At 36.9% G+C, this 14,938-nt stretch overlaps 1 protein-coding gene across 1 annotated transcript in view; it reads left to right on the plus strand.

The window, feature by feature from the left end:
- Nucleotides 1–14,938, plus strand: part of Hs6st3 (heparan sulfate 6-O-sulfotransferase 3) — a gene marked incomplete at its 5' end in the record, with an annotated part of 656,598 nt that overhangs the window by 604,528 nt on the left and 37,132 nt on the right. The gene's annotated exons all lie outside the window — the stretch shown is intronic.

Genomic DNA, 14,938 nt, shown 5'->3' on the forward strand with positions numbered 1-14,938 from the left:
TTTTTTTTTTTTTTTTTTTATTTCTTGTAAATCCAAATCTTGTTTTCAAGAGATGGTCATGTTTAGCTAAAATTGCTTCCACTTAGCTATTACAGTGGAATGACAAATATGTTATTGTTGGTGTTTATTGGCATTATTATTAGTCATTGTCAAACCTTGAAGGAAAAATCATGGACTGAAACCCTGAAAAAGTTATCTTATTTTCATAAATATGTTCCAAAATAATTATCTCATGTCCAATATCCACTTAGCCTTAATATAAACTTCTCATGTGAAACAAAAATGGTTGTAGATGACAGAAATCTGTTAGAAAACAAATAGAGATAATGACATATTTTGAGATATATTAGCATGAGTATTGATTGTCAACTTTTTAGCTTGTCTCAGCTACACTCCTTTTTTTTTTTTTTCTTAGACTCTGATAGTTTTCTTCAGTGACCATAATCAATTATTTACCACTGGAGCCCTGAGGCTGCCCCCAACTTCCTCTGGTTATATACCTTAATGTTTAAACAAAGAAAGCCACTGAATTATTTAAGGAATTGTGGGAGTAAAAATTATTGCAGTGTTAAAGACTGACGGTTTTTTCCCATATTCTTAAAAGTGATTGCCGCAATTGCTTGTGGCAATCTCATCAACGTTAGGTAAAATAAATTATCTTTGTTCTTATTTGGGTTAGAGTCTTTCCTGGGACTGTGAGATGAGACGTAAGAGGGAGATCTGGAGCTTGGAAGGCTTTATTACATAAGGCTTCAGATGGAAAGGGGCCACTCCTACTGAGAAACAGAGCTAGCAGAGAGAAAGTTGGCAAATTTGAGGCTGTTTTAGAGTTGTGGTGGGATTCTTTCTTTTATCCTTCAGTGCATTTGGCCCTGCTTTCTCATCATATACCTTTGACATTTGATAAATTCACCCATATTGAGCTACAATTGTTCTATCATGGGTTGTCAAGGAGAAGTTTGATTTCATCAAGTCCCTTCACTCCGCCAGTGAGCAGGGGAGAGACCACTGAAGAGAATCTCCCGATTCTACCCTGAGTGTATGCTCATCTGATATTCACTTATAATCACTCAATTGTAAGTGAAAGACAAAAAGCCCTCCAAATAAATCCAGTGAGAATTTCTGGGCCTCTATTTAGGAAAAGAAGAAAATGAGTAGATTTTCTGTGGCAGGAAAGATAAAGGACAAGGCCAGAAGCTCTCATCTGAAAGAGTGCACCAAGGTGCCATATACGACATAATGCATAAGTAAATTGACTAAATCACTTGGAATCACATGGCCAAATGAAGGCAAAATAAAGACCATTGTGTAGTAAAGAAAAAAAAAGAGTCCTAGGCAGTAAGCTTCTTAGGCAGATTCACAGATACGACACTAAAGTATAAAAAACAGAATGTGTGCAATGGATTAAGCCCTTGCTTTCTCAGAAAACGCCAAGGTGGTATGTAGGGTCCATTTCCTTCCTGGCAACCCAGCTGCTGTGGATTCCTGAACTGGGCTACCTTGTCCTTCTTTTTTTTTTAGCTCATTTTATGCCCTAAAAACTAAACATTGGGAGGCTGGCTGGTTTTTTAAATTTTTTATCCATTTTTTATGCGTAGCCTATAGCAACCTCTGATGTTTCCTACCTTCATTTCTGCCCTCTTTGAGTTTCAAATTCAAACCCGTCTGTATTTTTCTACTGGGAAATTCTGAGCCCTATAACTGATTAGCACTGATCGTTCTTCCCACCATAGTCCATTAGACACACAAAGATATTTGTACTGTGAGAGGAAGCAAGGAACGTTCCAGGGTATAGTCAGCAATACCCCAGTTTGTGGGCAGGATGAAGCAAATGAGGCTTTGTCGGGCAATTTGAGATGATATAAACCAATTCATTGTACTGGGGAGTGAGCAAAGCAATTGCCAGCAGTGAGAACTATTGAATAGGAAGATGAAACGTGATTTAACCGAGTTTGGTAGCAATGCATGTAAGAAATTCGCATCAAAAGAGCCCAAGAAAGCTGTTATTGATTAGTTTGAGAAGAGGGTGCCTTAAAACCATCGTATTCGGCGTGTCATTGATCTTCAGAAACTCTCACCAGGCTGTAGTTCAGAGCTTATCAAGGAGTTTAATAACAATACCCTAAAGAAAAGAATACTCAGTAGAGAGAGCAGAGGACAGTGAGGCCCTAAAGGCCTCTCTTGATTTTAATATTTTCCAGCTTTCCCAGCTGTAGTGCTTTGATTCATGATGGCTTGGAGACTGAGACTCCTGCTGAGAAGAAAGGCACTTTGAGATGAATAAACAAGTTGCAAGTTTTTGTATCAATACCTGCTATATCTCCTCATGAGGATCTGGGGAGAAATTAATGATGGTATTGAAAACCCTCCAGAAATTAATACGACCTAAGTAACTAACCTGTCTGGCCGAAAGTCAGTATTTTAAGAAGGGGGATTAGCAGAGGTAGCAACAAATAGGAGGGGGAAAAAACTGCAATCTGCTCTTCAGGAAATCTGCCTTTGAGATTTCTGTTAATTTAATTTTAATCTATTTATTTTTGTCAGTAGAGAGGGAGAGAACTGGGTAAAGTAGCGTGTGCTGATATAAATTATCGTACAGTGTACACGCACGCGCAATGCTGTGGCATGACTTCAGGCTAGCATTCAGCCAGAGCATGATAATGTCATCATTCTTCGTCGCAGACAGATAAAATGACTGGGCTTTGCTTAGAAAGCGGTGGAGAATGGATTTCTATTTCAAACAACTAATTACTCAGCTAAAAATATTGTTCAAACTGCATTTTATAGTTGCTATGTATTGTCCTCAAGGAACCATAAATTCAGTGCCACAAACTGGAACTGTATCAACTGACGCGATTCCTTAGATTTGACTTCCTAATTCCGTGGTAGCTTCTATATCAAGCCTATCCTCAACAAAGTCATAGAGATGGCGTTCCCTATGAGGGAACTATAACATTTTCCTAATAAAAAGACAACAGAGATTGAATGCTTTTACTACAGAATTCAGCCTTCAGAAAAGCTCTTTTATATATTGGTATTATGACTTCAAAAAGAGCCTGCCAGCCAATTTGTTGGTAACAGAGGCAGTGTGCAAATGAGACAGATGTTCACTTGCCTTACACTAGTGAGAGAGGGTGCACCTTGGATGACACTGGGTCATTGAGAATCATGGAATGTAGAACTATAATGGGTCCCCAAACAACCTAACCCGTCACAAATAAAAATCAATCCAGATCTCTCAAGGCCAGGTTTTAACATGCTGCAAAACCGAATCTCACGGCATCGATGCAGCCTAATTCTTCTGTGATCCCCCCAAAATTGCCACTTCACAAATTTTAACCAGCAGAGTGTGAGTGGCTTGTCTCTTGGTCCACCGTCACAAGTGGGCAAAAGCAGCCGAAATCAGACCATCTGATTGTGCCATGTACTTGAGAGACTGCTTAGATTCTCAAGGCCAGATAGAAGATGACGAATATGGGGTGGCAGAGAAGACAGACAGAAAGATTTATGGATGCTGAATCCATAATTGCCAAGAATTAAAAACATTCCAAATGCCCACCAGTAGGTGAATAAATAAATAAACTTTAATACTCCCATACAGTGGAATATTATTAATAACAGAACAATTAATACACACAGCAAATCAGACAGATTTCAAGGGAATTAAGCTAAGTGAAAAAGAAGTTCATCTCAAAAGGATTCTTCATTTATGATTCCAGTTTATGATTTTCTGAAAGACAAACTGCAGTGATGGAAACAGATAAGTAGTTAGCAGGGGTTGGAATGAGGCAGAGATTTAATTTAAAAACAACAGCAAGAGGGAGATTTTTGGGGGGGTTATGAAACCATTCTGTCCCTGGGCGTGGAAGTTACTACAAAAATCTCTACATATATTAATGCAGAATTGTATACCTAAAAGAATTCAATTTCCCTATGTGTAACTTTATTTTTTTTTCATTTTAATCATGTATCAAATTATCCTAAATTTGTAACATTAACCCATGCAAGTGTGTGCCTTTTATTTGTGTGTGTTTCAATGTGTGTAACTCTCCACTTATGTGAGTGACCAACCATAGGAGATTCTTACAGTGTAAGAGAAGGAACACATGTGTTAGGGGAAAACCTGTATTTAAATTCTTGACCTAAAGCTTTGTCAATATTTACTGAATATCTATGAAGTACAAGCTACATGCTAAGTCCTGAAAGAAGAAGAACAAATAAAATGCAAGTTTTGACATTAAAGAATTTACATTATGGTGAGGGAAAGAGATACAAGCAAACAAACGCTAGAGCATTTAAATAAATACAACTATAGATTATGGTAAGTTCTATGAAGAACATAAGCAAGGTGATAAGTACAACAGAATGCAACGTGTGACTTTAGTTAGAGCAGTCTACGAGAATGAGATATGTGAGATCCAAAGGGTGACGATGAGTCACCTATGCACAGGGTTGAAAAAAGAGACATTCCTATTTCAGGAAACAGCTAATAGAAGGAAGTAGAGGTCAGAAAAGGTCTGGTATATTTTGGAAACAAAGGAATCCAAGGGGACTCTGAAAGGTGAATGGAATTACAGTTTAGTCTATCCAATCCAGCCACTTGCTAGAGTTCTAGTTTGCATCACAGATAAGAGCCTTATAGGCCATGCAACATTCTGTTGATTTTAAAAGCAACACCACTGGCTGTTTATTTAAAGTGAAGGATCAGCCACGGTGTAACATTTTTTCAGTGTGACCCGTGAAAAGTTCTTTTGATGCTGAATTTCAGTTTCTGTATCTGTCACACAGGGATAATACTGACATAAATTTTTGTTAATGTCTAGAATTATGTTGGTTATGTAGCAAGTGTTCAGTGAAATGTGGGCTTTTATTCTTTCCCTGTGTTTGTTTCTGTGTGTGTGTGTGTGTGTGTGTGTGTGTACATTTCTCTTTGCTGTTTTTTGGCTGCACCAGCCAGTCTCTCCAGATCAATATATGAGAATTACAGTCAATTCCATCCATACTAGCACTTAGCATTATCTTTTATTTTGGGGTATACATATGTATATTATACATATATATTTAACCATTCTAATCAATGTGTAATATTATTATAAATTAAATTTACATAACTTTAATGGGTAATAGTGCTGAGAATATTTTATGTGCTTGTTGTCATCTGTTTATCTCTTTATTGAAGTGTCTATTCAAGTATCTTACCACTTTTAATCCAGTTGTCTTATTGTTGCATTTTAAGTTATAAATTTGGGATTAAATTCTTTGAATGACATGCAATTTACAAATATCTTCTCTCAGCTTGTAGCTTGTATCATCCTATTGGTAGTACCACTCACAGAGCAAAATGCTCAACTTTAAGTCCAATTGTTCATCTGTCTTATGTGTCATGATTTAGCTGTCAAATTTAAGAACTCTCTGCAGAACCCAAAGTCAGTAAGGTTTTCACCTGTACATCTTATATTTCTGCTGATGATCTACTCTTAGTTAATTTTTATAGAAGGAATCAGATTCAGTTCATAGTTCTTTGTTTTGCCTGTGAACATCCCATTATATCATGACCCATTTGTTGAGAACACTACCTTTACTCTTCATACCTTTGGCAAAAAACAGCTAAATATGGTTCTATTTCTAGGGTCTATATTTTGTTCCATTTTCTACCCCATTTTCTATTCCATTTCCTGTCACACAGTATTGCTTAGGATAGCTTTAGAGAAAGCCTTACAATCAGGTAAGCATGAGTCTTGTGATAAATTGTTTTCACTATACTATATTGATTTTCTACTTAAATTTTAGTGACTATTTATTTGCCTTTATATACGTAACATCATGCTGGGATTTTGATTGGAAAGGTATTAAAGGCATAGATCAGTTTGGAAACAGTTAACATCTGCATTGAGTCATGTAATCTATGAACATAGTATATCAGGTTAATTATTAATTCTTTAATTTCTTTCTTCAGCCTTGTATTTTCAATGCAGTTTTACTACTCTTCATGGATCATTCTGTAAATGTTGACTATATCTGTGGATGATAGTGAATTCAATCTCACATCTTTGTTTATTTTCAGTTAACTTGTTACATGTTTGCAATATGTGGAACTGTAGGTTTCTCACTTTTCCATTCAGGTATATGAATGTTTTGTTTCATGTAAGATGAAGTTATATTGTTAGGTGCATGCATATTTAGGATTATAATGAATTCTTAGTGTATTGACCTGATTGTGTTTAATTTCCTTTTTATCTCTGATAGTATTCATGGTATGAAAGTCTGTCTGAAGTTAGTGTAACAGGGCTAGCTCGGTGGCACAGCACATGCCTGGCAAGCTCCAGGTCCTGAGTTCGATCCCTTGTACCACAAAAAGAAAAAAGAAATTAGTATGATAACTCCAGCTTTTGATTAGTATTTGCATAGATACCTTTTGCATTCTTTTAAATTAAATTATTTAAGTCAATATGTTTAACATTTTTATAGACCGCATATAATAATCTCTTCCAATTGGAGTATAGACTATTTTTATATAGCTCAATTATTTTTTTCTTTTATTGAGTTTATTGGTACATTTTAGGTATACACTACAATGACATTCATTATTGGGATCTTGTACCTTTACATGACAGGTCTTGGTTCTCATTTTTTTCCCCTTGTCCATGCCCTCCCTTCACCCCCTCCTCTCCTCCCCATTTACAAATGCTTTGTTTCCATTTTTTCATTTTCTCATATTTTTTTTCTTTTCCCTTATTACCTTTTCCCTACCCTTCTCATTTTCCCTACACCTTTAGCCCTTTTCTTCCTATTTCACATGGTCATTTATCTCATTAGGATCTTGTGTACTATTATAGCTTTTCACACCAGAGAAACCATTCGGTATTTATACATGTGTTAATTATTGACATGCTTGTGTTAGGTTCTGCCATTTCTATTTATTTTTTGCTTGATCCCTTTGTTTTTTGTTCTCTTCTGTCCTCATATCTGCCTCTTCTAGATTACTTGAATTGTTCTTTGATTTTCCATTTTAGTTTATTAAATTTTTAAATGTTACTCTTTGTATTGTTTTAGTTTTTGTCTAAGGATTGCAATATACAGGGTTAAGCTTTTACATCTAACAAGAATTAACATTAGAATTAATCATTTTTAATGTAAAGTAGAAATGTTAGCTTATTGAGATCCTTTTGATCTTCTCCCTATATATTCTAGTCATCATATAGATTACACCTGATACTTCAGACATTATAACTTTTGTTTTTGATCAGTTTTCACATTTATAGGCTAAGATGAGAAAAATAGTGTAGTATATTAACCAGATATCTGTCATTTCTTATTTTTCTTTCATTCCTGAAGTTCCAAAATCCCAGTGATACCATTTCTTTTTTCTTTGAAGAAATATATTCTTTTATAGCAGGTCCGCTGATGATGTATTCTCATAGTTTCTCTCCCTCTGAAGTTGTATTTCACATGTATTACTCATGACTATTTTTGCTATATTTTCTACATTGACAATTCTTTCTCTTCAAACATTTAAACAATTCTGTTGCATTGTCCCCTGATTTCCATTTTTCTGATGAGAAACTCACAGCTATCTGAATCCTGCTTCCTCTCTATGTAATTCAACACAAATTTCTGGTTTCTTTTAAGATTTTTGTTTCCTTTGCCCTTAGTTCTTAGTAACTGGGATAAGATGTATATGGGTGTGGATTTCTTTAGTTTATCTTACTAGGGATTCATGAGCTTCTTGAATCTTCAGTTTGTTTTCTATCAAATTTGGGATGTTTTGACCCATTACATTCCAAGCTTTTTTTCTGTACCACACTATTCCTTTCATTGTGAGATTTGGACAACATAAGTGCCTTTCAGTGTTGCCCTTTGGGTCCTCCAGGTACTGTTCATATTTTTCCATCTTTTTCTTCCCACTTTTTTAGATTGCCTACTTTCCTTGCTTATTAAATTCACTGACTCAGCCTACCATGTCCCCTGTCCTATCAAGTCCATCCCAGTGAATTTTACTTTTGAAAGCTTTTGTATTTTTCTCATCTAAGCTCTTTGTTTGGTCATTCCTTGCAGATTCTAGATCTTTGCTAAGATTGTTTCATTCTATTTGATAATATTCACACTTAGTTCTTGGAGCATAATTATAAAAATAAATGTTTCTGATCTCTGTTTTACCTTAGGGGTGGCATCTCTTGATTGTCCTTTCTCTTGGGAGATGTTGAGATTTTTACAATTCTGTATATATTGAGTAATTTGGGATTAAACCCAAGATATTTTGAATATTATATTATGGTACTACATGGAAAATGTTGACTTAGGGAGAAAAAATCCCTCTCCCCAAACTTCACTTCCTAGAGCTTTTAGAATGTGCTCAGATTCAGATCAGCTCATACATTGCTCAGTGATGAGCCCAGAGGTTCATGTACAACATTATGAGATCACTTTTTTTGGTTCCTTCCTCTCTGGGATCTCCCCCATATTCTCTTATGCTCAAGTACACCCCAGGATAAGAGTCTGAGGAGAAGCACAGGACTTAATTTTGTTGTTCTGTAACACAGTTCTGTGACTACTTCTACTTTGAGGGCCAAGTGTAAAAATAAAAGCAATAGGGAGCCCCTCTCCCTTGTTACTAGGACCACATATCCTCTTCTCCAAGGAACGGTTCCATTCTCAGATATATGCTCTTGCTAAACCTTAGCATTGCCTGGAGGCCTGGGCAGGGAAAAAAATAATAATTTAAAAAACACCCAAATGGAGCTTGCTTTTTACCCTCTGACCCTCAAGGACACCTCTCCCACTTCCCAAAGAGAGCTCCTGTTGGAAATGTTTCTGGCTGTGTAGTTCTGGGTGCTCCAGGGTGCGGTTGAGTGCAGCTTCTGAAAAACCACATCAGGAAACTGCCCACTGATTTGATGGTTTCTTGAGATCTGCCTTTCTTCCCCAAACTGTGTTCTATCATTCATTTTTCAGAACCTTCAAATAGCTTTTCCATGTATTCTACAAGGGCTTTTAGTTATGAGAAACAGGAAAGGGTTTGTTAAATCCATCTTAACTAGAATTGGAACCTCCAGAAAAACTTTTAAAATTGTGTTATTTTTGCAACTATAGGAAAAAACTGTTACCAAGCAGTTGGATTAAGTGCAAATGAGCTATGAAACCAGTATGAATGGTTATGGGTTCTAATCCTAAACAAGTGAAGGCAAGCAAACAATAAACTTTGTTAGGAATCATGAGTTACAATGATTCCTATTCAAATTATTTCATCTTTATAAACATTATTGTTCTGAACAAGGGGAATATTGTGTGTCCTTCAAGGATAAGCATTGCTACAGACTAACCACTTAATAGACAAGTACATCTGTTTATTTGAGATCTGTTGTTTACCTTGCTATCTGTAAACTAACTTCATACTGGAATTGTAAAATACATTCGGATATACACGCATGCACACACACACCCTATACTCTAGGTCTAAAGATGAAAAATGAATTTTCATTTTACTACACGTTCAAGCAAATGGAAATATTGAAAATAGTCTTTTATGGATAAGAGGATTGCTACTCTGTTTTCTGAGCACTTTGCACTTATTGGGAAAATAGCCTGCCCTCGGTTTCACAGCAAGATTTAAACAAATGTTCAGTGATAGATTTACACATGTGAACTGCAGAATGGAAACATTTTGAACCTGAACATGAAACCCAAACAATGGCTCAGATGGTTCCTTGAATGTCCATTTTGATATTCTGGGGGAAACTGAATTTTGGATCAACTATGTGGGGTCCCTGGCTAGTGTTCCTTAGAATACTGCCTATGTTTGTCACCCCGGTCTTTAACTTGTCTGCTGTTGTCCTTGGAAATTATGGATCTCTCTGCCATTTGGCCACCAATATCCGATAAGAACTTCTGAAATTGTCTCTTACTTGGCTTCAGATGTTTCTTTTTAGGCCAGGATGCTGATTTTGGTCCATGTACATACAGATTGCAGCTTGAGAAGTTTTATGACCCATGTCTTGGCTTGGACAGAGAGGCCCAGGGCTCATGTTTACTTTTCCAGAAAGAAGGAGGCCTGTTTACCTTGGTATAAAACCTTTCAGGTGCAGCAAGGGCTGCATTTCCTGTCTCGACTGGCACAGGGCTTTGTTTACCTGGAGAAATGTTGCTCTGTGGCAGCCTGGCAGTTGGACTCAGAAATTTTGATTCTGTATCATCATGCCTCTTGTAGTGAGAAGCTTGCAGTGACATATGTTTATTTATCTTACTTAAAAGACACCTGCCCAGATGGTTTATACCTGGGAAACACTCGCAGCCATCAATCCTTCTCTAATCAGCAACTGCGCCTTCCCTCTCGGCACCACACCAATTTGTTGAGATGACCAAGTGTGGCTTCCTTTCGGCCAAGTGTGGTCCACACCTTGTAAGTCAGAGGGACAGAGATAATTGATTGGCACTGGGCAGCCACTGAGCTCCTGTCTTGCAGCCCCTGACCTTTGGTGGAGAGCATTCTGTTCCCTTTCCGTAGCTTCGTCTCAGGGTCCAGGTACAGAGGTGCCCTGCCTTCACCCTCTCCTGCTGACAGACGTGTGCAGACAGCTGCACGCAGCAGGGATCTAATCACTGCTTCCTGAGGGCTGGGGCTGACAGGCGATGGGAATGGGTGCTGGGTTTTGATTGGAGAGCTTTTCCCCATTCCAGCATCTATTAGCATTGCTTCCTGGAGACCCCTGGGTATTTGTTGCTTGCCACAGAGGCTAGACGTCTATAAACAGAAACATTATTCTGGGGTGAAATTAGCCAAGGTATTAAACTGACAAATGTGATGACGAGCAGACTTGGTAGTTGGGAGACAGAGAATAAGCAGCAATCATCTGTGAAATACAAAACAGCCCAAACTATTAGAGAAGGAGAGGTGGTGAGTTGTGAGCCTGCCAATGGTAACATGATATTTCCCTGATCCCATTATGTCAAAAGGGGATTTACTGTCTTTGTACCTCATGCTTCCTTCCAGTTTGTGGGTCTGAGAATTGCAATGTGTGCATTGATAATTTAAACAACCATCATTAGGCAATGCACATTTGATGTCTAATTAAATCTTTCATACCACAGGATCACAACCACACTCTGTCATCCTGGGATCGTTAGAGTCTGCTACATACCAAAAAACAAAGATGTGTAAATCTGCAACCAATTCTCAGAAGGCTTGAGCGCTAGGAATTTATTTCCACTACAATGCTCTGGGACATATATACTAATTTTAAGTAATCTCTCAGGAGAAAATAAGGATATCGATATGGTTCTAAGAGTTATCTCCCCCATAAAATATTGTTTAAGGATAATAATGTGTTCATTTTAGTTTTGTCATCACCACCCAAATATTTTCTCATTGATTGAAACTGACATGCTAAGAGGATTGGAATCTCAAGGAAGATTTAGGTATGCGTTTGCCTGACTGCTTTTGTTTCTGATTTTGCTTTTATGACATATTTCATGCTCTCAGACAAATGGCAAAAGACCAGTGATTTTCCATTTTTCTGAACAGACCGGAAACTTCAGTGTCACCCTTCCTCTGTCAATTTGCGTATTTCAATCTCTGCTCACAGATAAACTTTATATACTCACTTCCTATGTGAAAACGTAAAGTTCTATTCTTATAATTAGGTATGCATATCTCATGTACATGCAAAATGTGGCCAATAAATATCCTCTGTGCTGATTACAATTCTAGAAGTCTGCAATAAAAGATAGGAGCCGGCTGGAAGGATTTAGAATCTTTAAAAAATGGACATATTTGAACAATTCAGATTCTTTCCAACGTTTAGATTTCCTGAATATTTATGGCCAAAGTTTTCAAAGAAATAGATTTAAGAATATCTCTACATAACTTCAGTGCTTTGAAAACAAAATGAATCTCCTCTTGGAAAAATTGCTTTGCCTGCCCACGAGGTATTTGCCCAAGTGTGTTGTTTTTTTTTTTTTTTCTTTTGGGGGCTGATAATTGGACTTACTCCTTGAGATCTAGTGCTGACTTCAGATAAGAACTTGAAAGGTGAAGAAAAGAAAGCCGGTTACACCGTGGCAGGTATTGGTCCTGTATCAATCATCCTCTGAAAAATATAAACCGGGCTGAAGAGTGCTGTTTCAGCCCACATTCCTTGATTTGATGTATAAGGTCATCAATTGAAACATGAAGTAGAGATGGGCTTTCTAACCAGCTGTGTATTTTGGTTCCAGCTGACTGACAGTACAAAGAAAATGTGCCAGTCATGAATATTAAGTGTCTTTCAAGCGTTTTTCTTCCAGATGGAAACAACATGCACATTGTAGCAATGCTTCTTCCCGCTGATGAATTTTCTTATTTACGTTTTTGGCAAATCATATCAATTTTCATCTGTGAGTTCCACCTTAGTACCCTACTGTGTGGTTTTAAAAAATGTTTATCTTAGTTTCTCTTAAAGTCCTCCACCTGCCCCCCTAAATCTATTTATATCAAAGTCATTTTAGCACCAGCCCTTTTATTCTCTCTGGAACTTTTTACTTTTTTTGCATCTTGTTTACTACCTTTTGCAAATGCACATTAAAGATCTACCTTTTAAACTGGTGACTGCTTTTATCCTATTTGATAATTTAATATTAAAATCTAACATAGTTTATGTGCTAGGCATTCAAAATATGCTGGATATTCCTGGTGGTTCTTAATTCCTCCATTAGGTTTCAGTTAAGCGTGATTATTTCCATTATACAGATAAGAAGATTAAGGATATAAGAGGTTAGCTTCCCAAAGCCACATGGCCAGTAAGTGACAGGAAGCAGAATTTGAAAGTTATTCCTTGATTTCTAACCTCATTCTCTTAATTGCTAACCTATCAGAATTGTATTAAGTTCATGATTCTATTCTTCATTCATTAATATCTGCCTTGTATTTTTAAAAAAAACAAATAACTATAAAAATATGTGTAAAGGTTACACTTGTATTCATTCAAATTTCTGACTATTTTAAAATTATTTTTAGGCTGGCCTCCAGAGTTTCCAAATGGAAACATATCGGAAGGGGAGGTTTTATGTTGGGAGACCAGTTTTCATTGAAGAGCCCCCTCTCATCCCCATGGCAACAAGCATCTGTCTGAATTCTCTGCAAACTCCACCAAATGGCAAGGAGCTGAACTTCCTAGAGGTCTTGCTGATGGAGATGAATCACAGTGGTTCCTCAAAATGGTGATCACTGTCCATGTCCAGCTGTGGTCACTGTACACAACCAGATGTGATCTGTTTTCTCATACATCTGTAGACAGATTTGAAAGGGAAAAAAGCAACACAAACCCAAATTATTATCATCACAGTCCATGATGTTGCCATTAGGGTTGATCAAAGATCTGTTTCCAATCTGTCATGTTTTAGAGGCATTAGGATTCATGTAGTTTAAGCAGTAGTCACTACATCTAATTTATTCAGCATTCATTCCACCTTGAGTTTGTCTAAGTCAATCACAGAAAGTGAAATCTTGCCTTTTGATTTGTTGCTGGCCCTTATTTGAATGGTAAAAGAGAAACTTTACATCCGAACACCTCAAGCCTCATCATATTTTCTTTTTGCACATGACAGCGATAAACAGATCTTGGCAAAATCTCAGATGCAAAAGAAATTTTAAAAATGAACCATACTGTCATCTTTTGAATGATATGGCAATAAACCAATGATTCAAAGGATCCCTGAATATTTAGACTTCTACAACAAGACAGTAACTCAGGCTGGTGGTCTGAGGAAGCACCATCCAACTTAATGAAGATGTATAGGTTAAATTTTGTAAGAAAACCCATAGTTTTCTTACATAATGGTAATGACTGGCTGAGAGAAAATTTAATAGAGCAAAAATATATAGACCATGATGGTAGATAATTTTAGACACATTATAATTCTAAGACTTTAATATGTTACTTAAAATCACCAAGTTTTAGCGTTCTTAATAACAAGAAAGAAGTAATAATTGGCAGCTTGCAGATTTTTGGTTAAAGGTAGGAATAAGCATGCAAGAAAACTTATATAATAGTTACTCAGGAAACTGGTGACTGCTGTTTTTCTGCCACTGTTATTTCCTGTTGAGTCACGACATTATTATCTATCTACAGGGATCATTGAGTGGATGAGTATTTCTTTGGTAAGGACCATTGGTCAGGCAATAATGCAGTGACCATTACCTGATAACTTTCTGCATATCAAGGTATGTCCTTAATTGTCTGAGGTTCGTGATTACAACTGGCCAGACATCAAACTATGAAAATCAATAAACAGGAGATATCTGCAATCTTTTCTCATGTTTTAAAAATTATATCTATGAGATGAAGAGGGTTGGCCTTCCAAGAGAATATTATACTCAGAGACAGATCCAGTTGGATGAAACTTTTTTTTTCAGCTTTAATTGAGTTTATTGGTACATTTCAGGGATACAGTACAGTTACATTCATTGTTGGGATCTTGTACCTCTACATAACAGGTCTTGGTTCTCATTTTTTCCCCCTTGTCCCTGCCCTCCCTTCACCCCCTCCTCCCCTCCCCATCCACAAACGCTTTATTTCCATCTTTTCATTATCTCACATTTTTTTCTTTTCCCTTATTACCCTTCCCCTGCCCATCCTACCTTCCCTACACCTTTAGCTCCTTTCTTCCCATTTCTCAATGTCAGTAATCTTATTAGGATCTTCTTTATTATTGCAGATTACTCACACCAGAGAGACTATTTGGTATTTACACGTGTGCCTTCTTTATTTCACTTAGGAGTATATCTTCAATATGTATCCATTTTCCTATGAATGAATCTATTTTCTCGTTGTTTATGGCTTAATAATATTCCCTTTTATAGAAAAACCACATCTTCTTTATCCAGTTTCCAACGGATGGACAAATGGGCTGTTTCCAAGTTTTAGCTATTACAAACTGTGCCGCTGTAAACATGGGTGTGTGTATA

Source organism: Fukomys damarensis, unplaced genomic scaffold (assembly GCF_012274545.1).
Source record: "Fukomys damarensis isolate Sample0158 unplaced genomic scaffold, DMR_v1.0_HiC HiC_scaffold_6, whole genome shotgun sequence".
NCBI classification, from domain to species: domain Eukaryota; kingdom Metazoa; phylum Chordata; class Mammalia; order Rodentia; family Bathyergidae; genus Fukomys; species Fukomys damarensis.